At 41.9% G+C, this 15,548-nt stretch overlaps 1 long non-coding RNA gene across 2 annotated transcripts; it reads right to left on the bottom strand.

Moving 5' to 3' along the window:
* Positions 1–3,504: 3,504 nt before the first annotated feature.
* On the bottom strand, positions 3,505–15,128 carry LOC123577961. Of its 2 annotated transcripts, XR_006702173.1 has the most exons (4): positions 14,893–15,128; positions 13,832–13,990; positions 13,416–13,510; positions 3,505–3,729 (listed from the first exon to the last, which is right to left on the bottom strand). It is a non-coding gene; the product is annotated as an uncharacterized LOC123577961 (long non-coding RNA). The 2 variants fall into 2 exon arrangements; XR_006702172.1 differs by lacking the exon at positions 13,416–13,510.
* Positions 15,129–15,548: the final 420 nt, after the last annotated feature.

The raw sequence follows: 15,548 nt of genomic DNA, 5'->3' as shown, positions 1-15,548 counted from the left end.
TCTTCTAAATAACAAGAATTAATAAGACTGACATTTTGTGTAAACTTTATTTTTTTACAATGTGTATCTAAACAGTTTATTTTAAACATTTTATTTAAATACAACAACACTCACATTTTGGGGGCATTCAGTTCTATCAATTTTAACTTGTATATCGACCAACACAAAACAAAGAATAGAGCCACTGCAGGCAAACTCCTTCCCCCCCTCCTTTTTTTTTAATGAGCAGCAGGCAAAAGTTTATTAGAGTATACGATCAGAAATTAAGACTAAGAAAGCTCACTTTAGAGGGAGGGGGCATGGAAAGTGAATGCCCGAAAACAAACTCCTTCCTGATGCTCCCCCGGCCCCGACCCTGGCAACCACTGATCTGTTTTCTGTGGTTATAGTTTTGCACCTTCCAGAATTTCACATAAACAGAATCTCAGAGTAGGTAACCTTTTGAGATTTGCTTTTTTTAGTGAAAATAATTCCTTTGAGATCCATTCAAGTTGTGTATATCAATAGTTCTTTTTTATTGCAAAGTAGTATTCAGTGGTTTGGATATACCGCAGTTTTTTCAAACATTCACCCACTGAAGGACATTTTGGTTGTTTCCAGGACTTTGTTATTATAAATAAAGCTGCAATGAACATTAGTGTAAATGTCTGTGTGTGAATCTTCATAAGCCTTCGTTTCTCTGGGATAAATGCTCAAGAGTGCAACTGCTGGGTTATATGGCAAGCGCATATTTAGCGTTGTAACATACTGCCGTACTCTTTTCCAGAATAGTAGAACCATTTTACATTTCCAGCAAAACTGTGTGTGTGAACAAGTTTTTCCACATTCTTACCAGCATTTGGCATTACCATTTTTTTTTGTTTTATTTTTTAAAATGTTTAAGTAATCCCTACAGCCAATGTGGGCCTCAAATTTATAACCCCAAGATGAAGAGTCATACACTCTACTAACCAAGCCAGCCAGGCACCCCAGTGTTGCCATCTTTTTATTTTAACCATCCTTATAGATGCGTAGTGACATCTCATGTTGCTTTTAATTTGCATTTCCCTAATAATTATGAATGTTGGACATATTTTCATGTTCACCATCTGTATATCCTCTTCAGTGAAATGTCTGTTCATGTTTTTGGCCCATATTTTAGTTTTTAAAAAACTGTTGAGTTTTGAGAAATATTTATTTAGAACATATTATTTAGAACATATATATTTATATATTTTTATCTATTTAGAACATATTCTAGATATGTTCTTCATCAGATATATGGTTTGCAAATGTCTTTTCTCCTAGTCTGTAGCTTGTCTTTTTATTCCCTTAACAGGGCCATTAGCAGACCAAAGGATTTTAATTGAGATGATGTCTTAATTTGTCACTTTTTCCTTTAATGGATCATGCTTTTTGTGTCAAGTTTAAGAACTCTTTGCTTAGCCCCAAGGATTTCCTCCTATATTTTATCTAAAAGCTTTATGTTTAAATAAATAAATAAATAAATAAATAAATAAATAAATAAATAATAAAAGCTTTATGTTTTACTTTTTACATTTAACTCAATCATCATTTTGACTTAAATTTTGTACAAGAGGTGAAATTTATGTTGAAGTACATTTTTTCCCCTATGGATATTGGGCATCTTTTTTCTGACACTAATTCTAACACCAAATGTGCAGATTTTTTCCAATACCAACCAATTTTACAACCCAACTGGATGTCCAACAATTCAATCCTGAGAGTACCTAGAATTAGTGCAAACTTCACAGGTCAAGGGCTTAGTCACACAAGACTGTTTTCACTTCAGATGATGGCCATAGGCTACATACACTTCTGTTAAGTTGACTACAAATTCACTGGTTCCCTGGTCCCCATCTCGGGTTCAAGTATTCACTAGAATGACTCACAGAACTTAAGAAAACACTTTGCTTATGTTTACCAATTTAGTAATAAAGGATGTAACTTAGGAACAACCAAATGGAAGAGATGCATAGAGCAAGGTTTGGGAAGGTGGGGCAGTGTCTACAAATCTCCTTTGCATCCTCCAGGAATGTCTTCCTCTCAGCACATCAGTGTGTTCACCAGTCCAAAAGCTCTCTGAATCTCCTTGTCCACCAGTTCTTATAAACAAATCTCCAGCCTCCCTCCCCTCCCTAGAGATTTAGATGCGGGGGCTGAAAGTTCCCACCTTCCTTCTGGTGATGCTTCCCCATGCTGAAGCTTTCGAGGAGTGCCAACCCAAGTCACCTTATTAGGATAAACTCAGGTGTGGTCAAAATGGGCTCTTTATGAATGACAAGACACTCCTATCACTCAGGAAATTCTAGAGGTTTGTTCCAGGAATGAGGGACAATGACCAAATACATGTTTTGTTATATCACAGATATCCAACTGCTCCAATACCACTCATTGAAAAGGCTATCCTTTCCCCATTGAATAGTTTTGCACAATTGTCAAAAATCAGCTAAGCATGGTTGGTTTTGTGGGTCTGTTTTTGGGTTCTCTATCCATCCCATTGACCTATGTGTGAACCAAAACCACTCTTGGTTACTGTGGCTAAATAGTAAGCCTTAACATCAGTTATTCCTCTCACTTTTCTTCTTTTTCAAAAATTGTTTTTGGGGACACCTGATGGCTCAGTCAGTTAAGCATCCAACTCTTGGTTTCACCTCATGTCATGATCTCATGGTTTGTGAGTTTAAGCCCTGCATTAGGCTCCGTGCTGACAATGTGGATCCTGCTTGGGATTCTCTCTCTGCCCTTCCACTGCTCATGTTCTCTCTTCCTCTCAAATAAACTTAAAAAAAAAATTGTTCCAAAAACAATTGTTCCAAAAACTTTTTTTCTATTCTAAGTCTAGTGCTTTCCCATATCAATTTTGAAATAAGCTTGTCTAGGGGCACCCGGGTGGCCCAGTAGGTTAAGTGTCTGACTTTGGCTCAGGCCATGATCTTGCAGTCTGTGAGTTCGTGCCCCGCATAGGGCTCTGTGCTGACAGCTCAGCGGCTGGAGCCTGCTTCAGATTCTGTGTCTCCCCTTCTCTCTGTCCCTCCCATGCTCATGCTGTCTTTCTTTAAAAAAGAAAAAAAAAAAAAAGCTTGTCTATGTCTACAAAAGATCTTGCTGGGACTTTGATGAAAATTGTATTTTGTACACCTTTTATGTTTTCTTGTCTAATTTCATTGGCTAGTACTTCCAATATGATTTCAGTAGCAGTGGGGGTATCTGTCATCCTTATGTGTGGTTCAGCATTATGATGTTGGCTATGTGTTATTTACATATGCCCTTTTCAGATTAAGGAAATTCCTCTTTATTCTTAGTTTGCTATCATTATTATGAAAGGATAATGAATTTTGTAAAGGCTCTGTCTGCATGTATTTGTGAGATCATGTCGTTTTTGTTCTTTAGTCTGTTAATACAATGGGTTACATTGACTGGGTTTTCAAATATTGAAACAGCCTACATTTCCAGGATAAACCCCCTGGTCATGTTGCATTGTTGCTCTTATATATTACAGAATTCAATTTGCTGATATTTTAATGAGAATATCTGTGTTTATATTCATGACGGATATCACTGTGTAGTTTTCTTATCATTGTCTGGTTTTAGAATCCAGGTAATGCTGACCTTATAAAATGAATCAAGTGTGTCTTCCTTTTATTTTCTGAAAGTGTGGAACTGGCATCATTTCTTCCTTAACTGTTGGGGGGAATTCATCAACAAAACTATCTGGGTCTGGCAGTTCTTTTGAAAAAAAACAAAAAAACAAAAAACATCAACTTCTTCAACAGATATAAGCCTATTCAGTTTACTAGTTTACTTGTACAGTAAATTTTGATAGTTTGTCTTTTAAGAAATTGTGCCCCTTTACCTAACTTATTGAATTTATGAACACAGAATTGTCCAAACAGGACTAGGGTTTTTGCAACCTCTGTGGGATGGAAATATACCACAATGGAATGAGCACTGGGTAACATCTTCCATCTCATCCCAATATATGCCATTACTCTGGGGGCACACCTACCCAATGGTCAACCCATCAAGACCTCATCTTCTCAGTGCCTAGAGCCTTGCCTCCACTCGTGTCAGGCATTCATACACACTCCAGCTGCCATCATCCACATTTTTGAGATTCTAGCCCGCTTGTCCTCCTGCCCAGCTAGCTTCTTCAACTCTACCCACCTTGGGAGGCCTCCAGGCAATCATGTATACTAGAGTTTGGGAAGCAATGCCATCTATGAACTATGGGTGATATAGTAGTTGGGAAGGCCACTGGTGTACCTTCTATTTTAGCCTCCCGAGTCAGAGAAGAGTAACATCAATGTCATCACCATTAATAGCAACAGCAACAAAATCAACAACAATAACAAAACATCAACAACACGAGCAGCAGTAATAATAAGAGAACAATAATAGCAACAACAAGGGTGTGAGCATGAGCACAGAAGCAACCAATACACACTAAAAACTGTTACATCCCAGACCTTCTCCACACCTAACTTCTCTTAATCCAAATGAGCTAGGGCTTGTCTACATTTTATAAATGAGGAAGTAAGGCACAATAATTCACCTAGGGGCACCTGGGTGGTTCAGTTAGGTAAGCGCCCAACTCTTGGTTTCAGCTCAGGTCATGATCTCATGGCTTCATGAGTTGGAGCCCCACACTGGGCTCTGTGCTGACAGTGTGGAGCCTGCTTGGGATTCTCTCTCTCCCTCTCTTTCTGCCCCTCTCCCACTCACATGGTCTCTCTTTCAAAAATAAACTTAAAAATAATGTTTAAAGAAAAAATAATTCACCTAAGGTCACAATGCTATTGAGATGTAAACCCATGAGAAACCCAAGGATGACTGAAGTCAAAAGATGCACTCTTACCCATGACACTAACACTCACAGGGCATGGTCCTGGTCCAATGTTTTCATGCAATTTCATACAATTTTTCTTCAACTGGGATTGCATATCTTGTACAGGCCTTCTGAGCAGCCAAGGGTTTGCTACTTAAACGAACACTCATTGACAATCAGGCACAATGTTTTCTTTTATAAACAAAAAGTCCAAAGTGCAACCATGCATACACATGATACTGCACAGAGGATATTTCAATATATAAGTTAGAACAGAAGCCCTATGAAGGCAAAAAATTCTCTATTTACCAGCTTGTTAAAAGCTTATGTATAGTTTTGCATATTGCCTCCCTCCACATTGTAAGAATTTTCAACCTTACAATAAAAGATAACAGTTACAGCTGATACAGGCTACAAGAAAGAAATTAGGTAACATTTAATATCCAGCAATGTGGGAGGAGGACTATATCACCCTCTTTTGCTCCCACAAATATGCCATTAATTGTTACCTCAGTAACAGCCTTTTCCTTCAAAGCTCTAGTCTTTCCTCAAAGGGATCAATCTCACTAGTCATTCAGTTCTTCTTCCTTTTGATATTACTGTTATCAAATCAGAGAATTAATGGTAAGATGCACATCTTATGTGTTTCTAAGGAAAAAAGGCTGCCAATTAACATACCATTAGCATGGTATTAACATAACAATTAGCATGCCATTAATTACCCTGATCTGTCAAAATGTCAAAATGAAAAGAACATGTATATTAAAATAAATTAAATAATGTGACTCAGATCCTGTGTCAGGACTAACTTCCAGGCACACATTTTTCCCTAGAATTGCGTTAAAAACCTGATTGTGGATTTGTAATGGGATGAATGCCCTACACGGGGTGTTTCCTCCAGAACTCATTCTCTGATGCACTAGTTGTGCTGCCCAATGAAGTAGTCACCAGATGTGCAGACACACAGAATTAGAAATGTAACGTGTGCCATATGTTTAAATGATAGTATCTGGGATGTAGGTGGGTAGAATAAAATGTTATTGACATTAATTTCACATGTTCCTTTTTGTTTTTTTTTGTTTTTTTTAATTTTTTTTTTCAACGTTTATTTATTTTTGGGACAGAGAGAGACAGAGCATGAACGGGGGAGGGGCAGAGAGAGAGGGAGACACAGAATTGGAAACAGGCTCCAGGCTCTGAGCCATCAGCCCAGAGCCCGACGCGGGGCTCGAACTCACGGACCGCGAGATCGTGACCTGGCTGAAGTCGGACGCTTAACCGACTGTGCCACGCAGGCGCCCCAGTCACATTATATTTCTATCAGACAGAGCTACTCTGGAAGATCAGATCTCCAACTGAAAGCTTTCCCATGCAGACTATATGTTGTCTGTCTGTCTCAGGTCTAAGATGTCTTACCACACAAAGGTTAACATCAACTTACTTTTCAATATTATCACTCTATATTGGCTAGTACAAAAACTCATTCTTTCTACCCAAGAGTTTTGGCAAGAGTTCTTACCAAAACCCAACTCTTCACATTAACCAAATCTTCTGACACAAGGACATGCAAGAATTCAAATTTAAAAGTAACCATAGCAAAAGAATTCTCCCAATTTCTTATGCAGACACAATGTCTCAAAAGTTTCTGATCCAAGGAGGAAAGGATGAACTCCACTATTTTCAAAGAGCTGCTCATCAATATGAAGTCTCTGACAATGAGTAAGTAAAGGGAATCTGATAGAGCTCTGTCATAGTCACTGAATCCCCCACAGGTGTCTCTTTAGTGTGGTAATTCCCATGTCTAATAAAAGCATACCTATTCTGGAAATTTTCCCCACATTTGAAACACTGGTACAAGGTCTCCTGAGCATACATCTTCTGGTGTTTGTCCAGAACGCAGCTGTCCCAGAAAGTTTTGCCATACTGACTGTTCTCACAGGGCTTCCCACCAGTATGAGTCCTCTGGTGCTGAATGAGACCAGTGATATTCCTCAAGTTTCTGACACTGGTTATAGCCATACGGCTCCTCAATAGTATGCATCTCTGGTGCCAGAGCACTCAATGAGAGTTAAGAGCTCTCAATGAAAGTTTTCCCACATTCTCTACAGTCATAATGTTTCTCTCCAGAATGATTTTTTTCAAGATTTTATTTATTTACTTATTTTTGAGAGAGAGCACATGCGCACATTGAGCCTGAGAGGGGCAGAAGGAAGAGAGAGAATCTCAAGCAGGCTCCTGCTGCGGGGCTCAATCCCACAACCCTGTGATCGTGACCTGAACCCAAATCAAGAGTCGGAACTCAATGGACTGAGCCACAAAGGCACCCCTAAAGATTTTAAGTAATCTTTACACCCAAATTGGGGCTCCAACTTACAACCTGAGATCGAGTCGCATGCCCTACCGACTGAGTCAACAAGGCACCACAGAATGATTTTTTTTAATGCACAATGAGGTGACCACTGCAGTTGAAGGATTTTCTACAATCCACATACTTTCAGGATCTCTCTCTGGTGTGACTTCTCTTATATTTAATAAAGCATGAGATATCAGTGAAGGCCTTTCCACACTCCATAATACACAGGGCTTCTCTCTCTTGTGTGAATTCTCAAATGGACAATAAGGTAGTAGATAGTGGAGACATTTTTCACACTCATTGTATCTATATGGTTTTTTCTCCAGTATGAAATCTGTGATGCAAAACAAGGGAAGAGTAGTGGCTGAAGGACATCCCACAGTGGTTGCACTCATGGGGGTTCTCCCTTGTGCAGGTCCTCTTGTGATTGATAAAGGCAGAGATGGCACTGAATGCTTTCCCACAACTATTGAATTTATAAGGTTTCTCTCCTGTATAGATTCTTCAATGCACAATCAGGTTGTAATTCTTGGAGAAGGATTTTCCACAGTCAGTACAAGTATAAAATCTCTCCAGTATGAGTCCTCGGGTACCAAAGAAGTGAGATTTCTGTCTGATGGATTGTCCACATTTGTTGAAGTCATGGCATTCACCTCATTATTTCTCCTCTGCTCATGAGAGCAAGTGCCCTGATCAAACACTTCCTCACATCCCATCCCTTTGTGAGGCTGCCTTTCTCCAACAATTATATCCTGTTCAGTAAGAGGTACAGAATGGTTGTAAAATCACCACTTTTGTTACAACTGGAGGGCCCATCTCCTGTTAGATTTCCACCAATGTGGCCAAGTTGACCAACTTGACTGATGGCTATTCTACAGTCATAATTTTCATCAAGTGTGTGACCTTCACTATATATGTGTGTGTGTGTGTGTGTGTGTGTGTCTGTGTGTATATTTATATGTATATTTACATTTATTTATATTATATATATCAGGAATGCTTAACATCTGAATCATGTTCACAGAAAGCTTCTGTTTCAGGACCTTTCTGAGATAGAGCAAAGACCGAACAGGGGCGGTTGTGTGGCTCAGTTGGTTAAGTGTCCAACTCTTGATTTCAGCTCAGGTCATGATCTCATGGTTCTCTGGAACGAACCCCATGTTGGGTTCTGTGCTGACAGCACAGAGCCTGCTTGGGATTCTCTCTCTCTGCCCTTTCCTTGCTCATGCTTTCTCTTTCCCTATCAAGATAAATAAACTTAAAAAAATAGACTGAGCAGACACCCATGCTTTCTCCATATTCACAACCACCACAGCCTCTCACCAAACCCACTGTGTTCTATTGGGTGGATGCTGTTTGCATCAAATGCTTCTCTGGGTTTTTGTGAAGCATTTCTACCTGTTCCTCACATTCCCACTTTTCATATAAGTGCATATAAGTAGGAATAATCCTTCATGAATCTTTCCATCATCAGGAAATTAAGTGGTTCCACTCCAACAACATCCTGCCTTGATGCTTTCATTTTGACCTTTGTTTTCTTTTTTTTTTTTTTTTAACTTTTTTTAATGTTTATTTACTTCTTCTGAGAGAGAGAGAGAGGAGAGAGAGCAGGGGAGGGGCAGAGAGAGAGGGAGACAGAATCCCAAGCAGGCTCCGTGCCATCAGCACAGAGCCCGATGTGGGGCTCGAACCCATGAACCATGAGATCATGACCCAAGCCAAAATGAAGAGTTGGACGCTTAACCAACTGAGCCACCCAGGCGCCCCTGACCTTTGTTTTCTAAGCTAGAAGAGAAAAGGGAGAAAATATTTGAATCCTTAAAAGGAAGGGAAAAAGGAAGTTAAAGTGTGGCATGTAAATATTAAAATTGGTCCGGTGCAAATCTACTAAAAGTGATCTTCTGTCCACCCTATGAGAGTAATTTCATTTGTAGGTGTATAACCAAGAGAAATATGTCTGTACAATCAGATTAAAATGGTTCATAACAACCTAAGACTGGACACTACCCAAATGTCCAAAACTAGGGAGTAGATGAATCAACTGTGGTTTATTCACATGATGAAATACTACATGTCAACAAAAACAAATGAACTACAAGTACCCAAAACAAAATGGGTAAATCCCTCAAGCATAATGTTAAATAAAAGACCCAAAGTATGTTTACTTCATGAAAATTTTAAGCTGTACACTTATATTTTTCAGCATGCATAGTTCCATGGAAATTTTTCAAAAATCATACACACATCCCAAAATAAGCCAGGCACCCATAGGTTTTGTTCAGGTATAGACCTGTAGGGCAGGAAGAGCTCATGATGATGGTAAAAGAGGGAGCCATTTATATAGAATAAAAATAGCTTTAGAGATGTTTAATTTTAGTAGAGGACGAAGAATATCTCCCAAAGAAGACTGGCTTACCAGAGGAGGAGTCGGGAGGAGGGTGGATTTTTAAGGAAAACTCTCCCACTTCCCTCTCCCAAAGCATGAGTAAGCAGCATCCTAGCCCTCCCTACCAGGGAACTCTAAGGCTGGGGCACCTGGGTGGCTCAGGTGGCTTAGCATCTGACTCTGGATTTAGGTTCAGGTCATGATCCCATCAAGTCCACACTGAGTGTGGAGCCTGCTGAAGATCCTCTCTCTTCTCTCCTCCCTCACTCTCTCTCCAAATTAACAAATTAGGAATAGAAGGAACTACTTCAACATAATAAAGGTCATATATGAAAAATCCACAGCTAACATCCTCAACAGTGAAAGACTGGAAGCTTTTCCTCTAAAATGACAACACGGGACGGCCACTTTCACCACCTTCATGCAGCAGTTGGTACCATCTGCAGATGTGTGTCTTGGTACCACAGTCCTACCCAGAGCCATCAGGCAAGAAACAGAAATAAAAGGCATCTAAATTGGAAAGGAAGAGGCAAAATTATCTCCATTGGCAAATGATATGATCTTATATATTAGAAAACACTAAAGATTGCACATACACACACCATTACAATGAATAGACAAATTCAGCAAAGTTGCAAAATATAAGATCAACATACAAAAAGCAGTTGCATTTTTATACACTAACAATAAACAATCTTAAAAGGACATTTTTTAAACTGTATTTACAATAGCACCAACAAGACTGGAATATTTGTTAAATAATCACAGAGAAGGGGCACCTGGGTGGCTCAGTCGGTTAAGCATCCAACTCTGGTTTCGGTTCAGGTCATGATCTCACAGGTCATGGGTTTGAGCCCTGCATCAGGCTTTACACTGGTAGTGCAGAGCCTGCTTGGGATTCACTCTCTCTGCCCCTCCCCCACTCAAGTTCTTTCTCTCTAAATAAATAAATAAACAAACATTAAAAAATAATAACCACAAAGAAGAACAGATTAGTGGTTGCCAGAAAGTAGGGAGAGAGGGTAGGGAGCAGGTGGCTGAATAGGAGGAGCATGAGGGAGTTCTGCAGTGACGTCAAGTCAAGCATCTAGACTGCGGCTGTCATACCCGGATACACATCCTAAGATGGCATGGAGCTCCAACACACCCAAATGAGTACGAGTGAACCTTGAATGAGCTCTGCAGATGGTACCAATGCCAGGTTCTGGCTTTGACCCTGTCCTACAGTTGTGCGAGATGTTAACCATGGAAGAGGCTGGGTAAAAGATGCACAGCCCCTCTCTGTACATTTCTTTGTGCCTTCCCATGAATCTATAATTATTTCAAATAAAAAAGTTTAAAGGAAACAAAAACGGTACAAGACCCTCGATAGGACCTGGCCTGAAATAACAGGAATAAAGGCAATAGGGGTAACTAGGAAAGCTGGAATAGGGATGGGTTACCAGATGATAACAGGAAACTACTGTTAGCTTTCTTAGGTGTGACAATAGTATTATGGTTGTGTGGAAGAATGTCCTTATTCTTAGAATATACGTCCTAAAATTTTTAGGGGTACTTACTTTCAAATGCTTATATACATACACACAAAGAAATATCTATATGTGCACACACAAGTAAATACACACACACATAAACATACATATACACTCATATACATGTATACATACACAAAAATATACACACATGCATACATAAACACATCTACATTTATATACATACAAAAATCCATACATACCCCCCTCTGCAACAACACATAAAACACATGCATATAAATATACACAAAAACCCATATGCGCAAACATACATACATGTATAAAATACATTATAAACACATAATACATACCTTATACGTTGCATACATAAAAATTGAGGTGGTGGGTGATGGGTGCTCATTATACTCTTCTCTCAATTTTTCTCAATATTTCAGAAACTTGTCAAAAGAGAAACTAGGCAGGGGGTATGTTAATGCTTCCAGAGAGAGGTACCACACCAAGGGATCAGCATTCATTATTACTTAGGTGAGAACGAATTTATAACAGTTTTCTCAAAAGGTATTCAAGAGATAGTTATAGGTATTCTAAGGAGTGGGGGGCGGGGGGTGGAATACGATACTAGCTGGGAGCTATAAGAAAACCACAGAGTTACTACCCCGGGAAAATGCTGACTTGTAAAACCCTTTCTGCACAGTAAGTTTGATGCAGGAGAAAACAGGGAAGCCAGGAGTGTTCGCCTGGAATAACTGGGATCCAGACAGGGCAAGGCTGTCCACTCAGTTCCCTCCAACCAGCTCCAGAATCACCTGGCCCTATACAGCTGCTCCCCAAAGCTGGCAACTGATTCAAGTTGAAAACTACTTAATCTCTTTGCTCTATGACCTAAATAAGTTCCTGAAAACTCGCACGTAAATAAAAGCAGGGCAAATAGAATTCTATTTTATTATTGTAGTTGACAACGTTACATTAGTTCCAGGTGTACAACATAGTGATTGGACAAATTTATCCAGTATGCTATGCTCACTACAAGTCTAGCAACCACCTGCCACCATACAATGCAATCACAGCATTATGGACTATATTCCTTATGCTGTGCCTTTTATTCCCAAGACTTTACAATTGTATTTTAGATTCTACAGGGAAGCACCCTACTTATATAAAACTTGCATCCAATCCACTTAAATATTTTACTATTAAAAATATCACTACAAAATATAATACATGCTTATTACAGAAAACTTGGAAAACAAAGTACAAAGAAAATTAAGTCCTGGGTGCATTTATTTCCTGTTTTCTTCCTAGAGAATCATTTTGATATAGTTAGAGTCCAACCGTGTATATACAATTCGAGGTCTTTTTTTTGTTTTTCCCAGTAAATATTATATTATGGGTAGTTTCCATATCATTAACATGTCTTCATAGGCAGAAAAAAATGGTGCAGCTCCTTTGAAGAACAAATTTGGGTTGAAATAAAAAATGCAAAGCGATGTGGTAGATCAACATTAAAACTTCAAAACTGGAGGGCCTGGGTGGTTCAGTGAGTTGAGTGTCCGACTTCAGGTCATGATCTCGCAGTTCATGAACTCAAGACCCACACGAGGCTCACTGCTGTCCATATGGAACTCACTTCAGATCCTCTGTCCCCCTCTCTGTCCCTCCCCGGCTTGTGCCCTCTCAAAAATAAACAAACACAGGGGTGCCTGGGTGGCTCAGCTGGTTGAGAGGTTGAGCGTCCGACTTCCACTCAGGTCGTGATCTCACGGTTCGTGAGTTCGAGCCCCACATTGGGCTCTGTGCGGACAACTCAGAGCCTGGAGCCTGCTTCGGACTCTGTGTCTCCCTCTCTCTCTGCTCCTCCCCCACTCACACTCTGTCTCTCAGAAATAAATAAATGTTAAAAAAAAAAAAAAAAACAACTTAAAAAAAGTTAAAAAAAAATAAACTTTTTTTAAAATTAAAAAAAATTAAAAATACAAAACTTGATCTAAGAGGACCTCACAGGGGCGCCTGGGTGGCTCAGTCGGTTAAGCGGCCGACTTCGGCTCAGGTCATGATCTCGCGGTCCCTGAGTTCGAGCCCCGCGTCGGACTCTGTGCCGACCGCTCAGAGCGTGGAGCCTGTTTCAGATTCTGTGTCTCCCTCTCTCTCTGCCCCTCCCCTGTTCATGCTCTGTCTCAAACATAAATAAACGTAAAAGAAAAAGAATTAAAAAAAAAAAATAAGAGGACCTCACAGTCAGTGTTGTTTCATCAAACTTTTGCTCCATTTACATATGCATGTGAGTCATGGATGTAAATGTGTTTCTTCTAATGCCTGGGTCAAACATGAAAATCCCCAGGCTGGAGAAATCCTTACCTGATTTACACAGACACATGTTCAAGATGCCCGCTAAAGCACTGTAGGGACGGCTGCAAAACTGCAAACTTCCCAGCTGTGCATCAGAGGTGGGGCTCGGGTCGGGGGAATAAATGGTGGCATTTCACAAGGTAGAATTACCACACAAGAGCGAAAATGGTACATGAAGAAATGGAAGACTGGAGACAGAGGCACACTACAGAAGTTCACACATCAAGCACATCAAACCCAAACACACACACACACAAACCATACCCCATACAGCTCAAAGCTATAGATATTATAAAGGGCAAAGCTCAACAACATCCTGAAGACAACGGTTAAGTGCTAGGTGTGTCACAAACCCCTTCGGAGATCTCAAGTCTGGAGAGGGCCAGCTTTTTCATTCACTAAGCAAATGTTTACTCAACACCTACTGTGTGCCAGGCCCTGTTCTTGGTAGGAATGAATCAGCGGTGGGTGAGACAGATGAAGACCACTGCCGGGTGCAGCTGGCTTTCTCGTGGGGAAGACACAAAGAGCCAACTGCAAGATGTCTCCATCAAACGCTCTGCAAACTCAGGATGCACACAGACCTGGGTCAGTTTTCTGAGTTAGTACTGGCATCCCTGACTGCCCCAATCTCGACCCACTGTCCAAAACTGACACACCAAGCAGATTCAAGGAGCACACTGCTCAAGGAAGGAGGCAGAACTCTGATTTTTCGATCTGATGCAAACTCCTAACCACCTGCAACGCCCCAGCAACCAGTTACTAGGCCAGCAGCCCCAGCACTAGGGCCCCTGAGGATTCTGGCTGCTACTGAGGGGGCCATGGGAGGCTGGGAGCACAGAAGTGGCAAGATCTGACACGTGAGCTCCCAGTGGCTACCGAAGAGGAACAGAGAGCGGGGAGCGCAGAAGGCAGGGGTGCAGGCAGGAGGTGCCTGTTAGAGAAGCTGGTGGCCCAACGGTTGAATTTTGGAAATACCTTACAGGTAAAGACATGGGATTTGGGGGCAGAAATGATATGGGGGCTGGGGAAAGAAAACCATCAAGGAGGACGTTGAGGATTATGGGCAGAAGAAGGAGTCGCCGTTTACAGAGGCTGCAAGGAGTGGGTTTGGGGGAGACCAGAGGCTCAGCGGAGGACCCCGAAGTCTGAGTTGTCCTTCGCGGGGTAGGGGACAGCTTCAGGGCATTAGGGGCCTGTGGGGAGGGGCAACCCAGTCCACGACAGGGGATCAGAGGTGGGGTGAAGCCTGGGAGGGCGAATTCGGTGGGAAGGGGAGGAAGGAAAAATTCACAGGCACCCCAAAGGCTCGATGAAGCGAATCGGTCTTTGGAAGGGGGTAGGCGAGGGCGCAGGACCAGGGCTGTGGGAGGAGGAACACGCAGGAAACACAGAAGGCTGTGGGAGCCCAAACCTTGTGGGAAGGAGAGGAGAGGGAGAGAGAAGGGGCGTCCCCCCGTGCAGGGTGGGAGCAGGAGGCGCGCACCTGAGTGGAGAGAAAAGGCACCCGGCGCCCCAGGATGGGGAGCCCGCGCCCAAGGGGAGAACGAAAGTCCGCGTGGGAGAAGAGGAGAGAGGGGTCCGTGCCCACCGGCCGAGCGAAGACAACGAGGGTCTGCACCGCACGGGGCCAGCAAACGGCGGAGGGGGGGGGGGTCCCACTCTGGACCCCCCAGCCGCCCCCCCCCCCCCCCACTCGGAGCTGGGCCGCTGTGACCTGCCGCCCCTCTATCTGGGACTCACCGGAAGCCGGAGAAACCGCCAGAAGGGAACTCACCTCCGGCGGCGCGCGCCGCTCGTTTTGTGTGCGTGCGCGCGCGCGCCAGATTGCCGGCTGAGGTTTCTCCAGCGAGGCCTCGGGGCGGGTGGGCGCGGGCGTTGGTGAGGGGGGACTGGTCAAGTAATTTGCCCATTTTTCCACTGCATTTCCTTTCTTATTGAGATGCCGAGTTCTTTATAACTTTTGGGTATCAGTCCTTTGTTGCGTCTATGAGCGACAGTTACCTTCTCCCACTCCGTCGCTTGCCTTTCCACTTGCATAATACACTTACATAATACTTTCTAATGAACACAGTTCTGAATTTTAATATAGCCAGCCTTATCAACTTTCCTTGGTTTAGTTAAGAAACGTTTGTCTATGCC

The sequence above is a fragment of the Leopardus geoffroyi genome, chromosome E2 (assembly GCF_018350155.1).
Source record: "Leopardus geoffroyi isolate Oge1 chromosome E2, O.geoffroyi_Oge1_pat1.0, whole genome shotgun sequence".
Classification (NCBI taxonomy): Eukaryota; Metazoa; Chordata; class Mammalia; order Carnivora; family Felidae; genus Leopardus; species Leopardus geoffroyi.
Note: the sequence above shows the minus strand (reverse complement) of the source record. Positions and strands in the feature narration are given on the sequence as shown.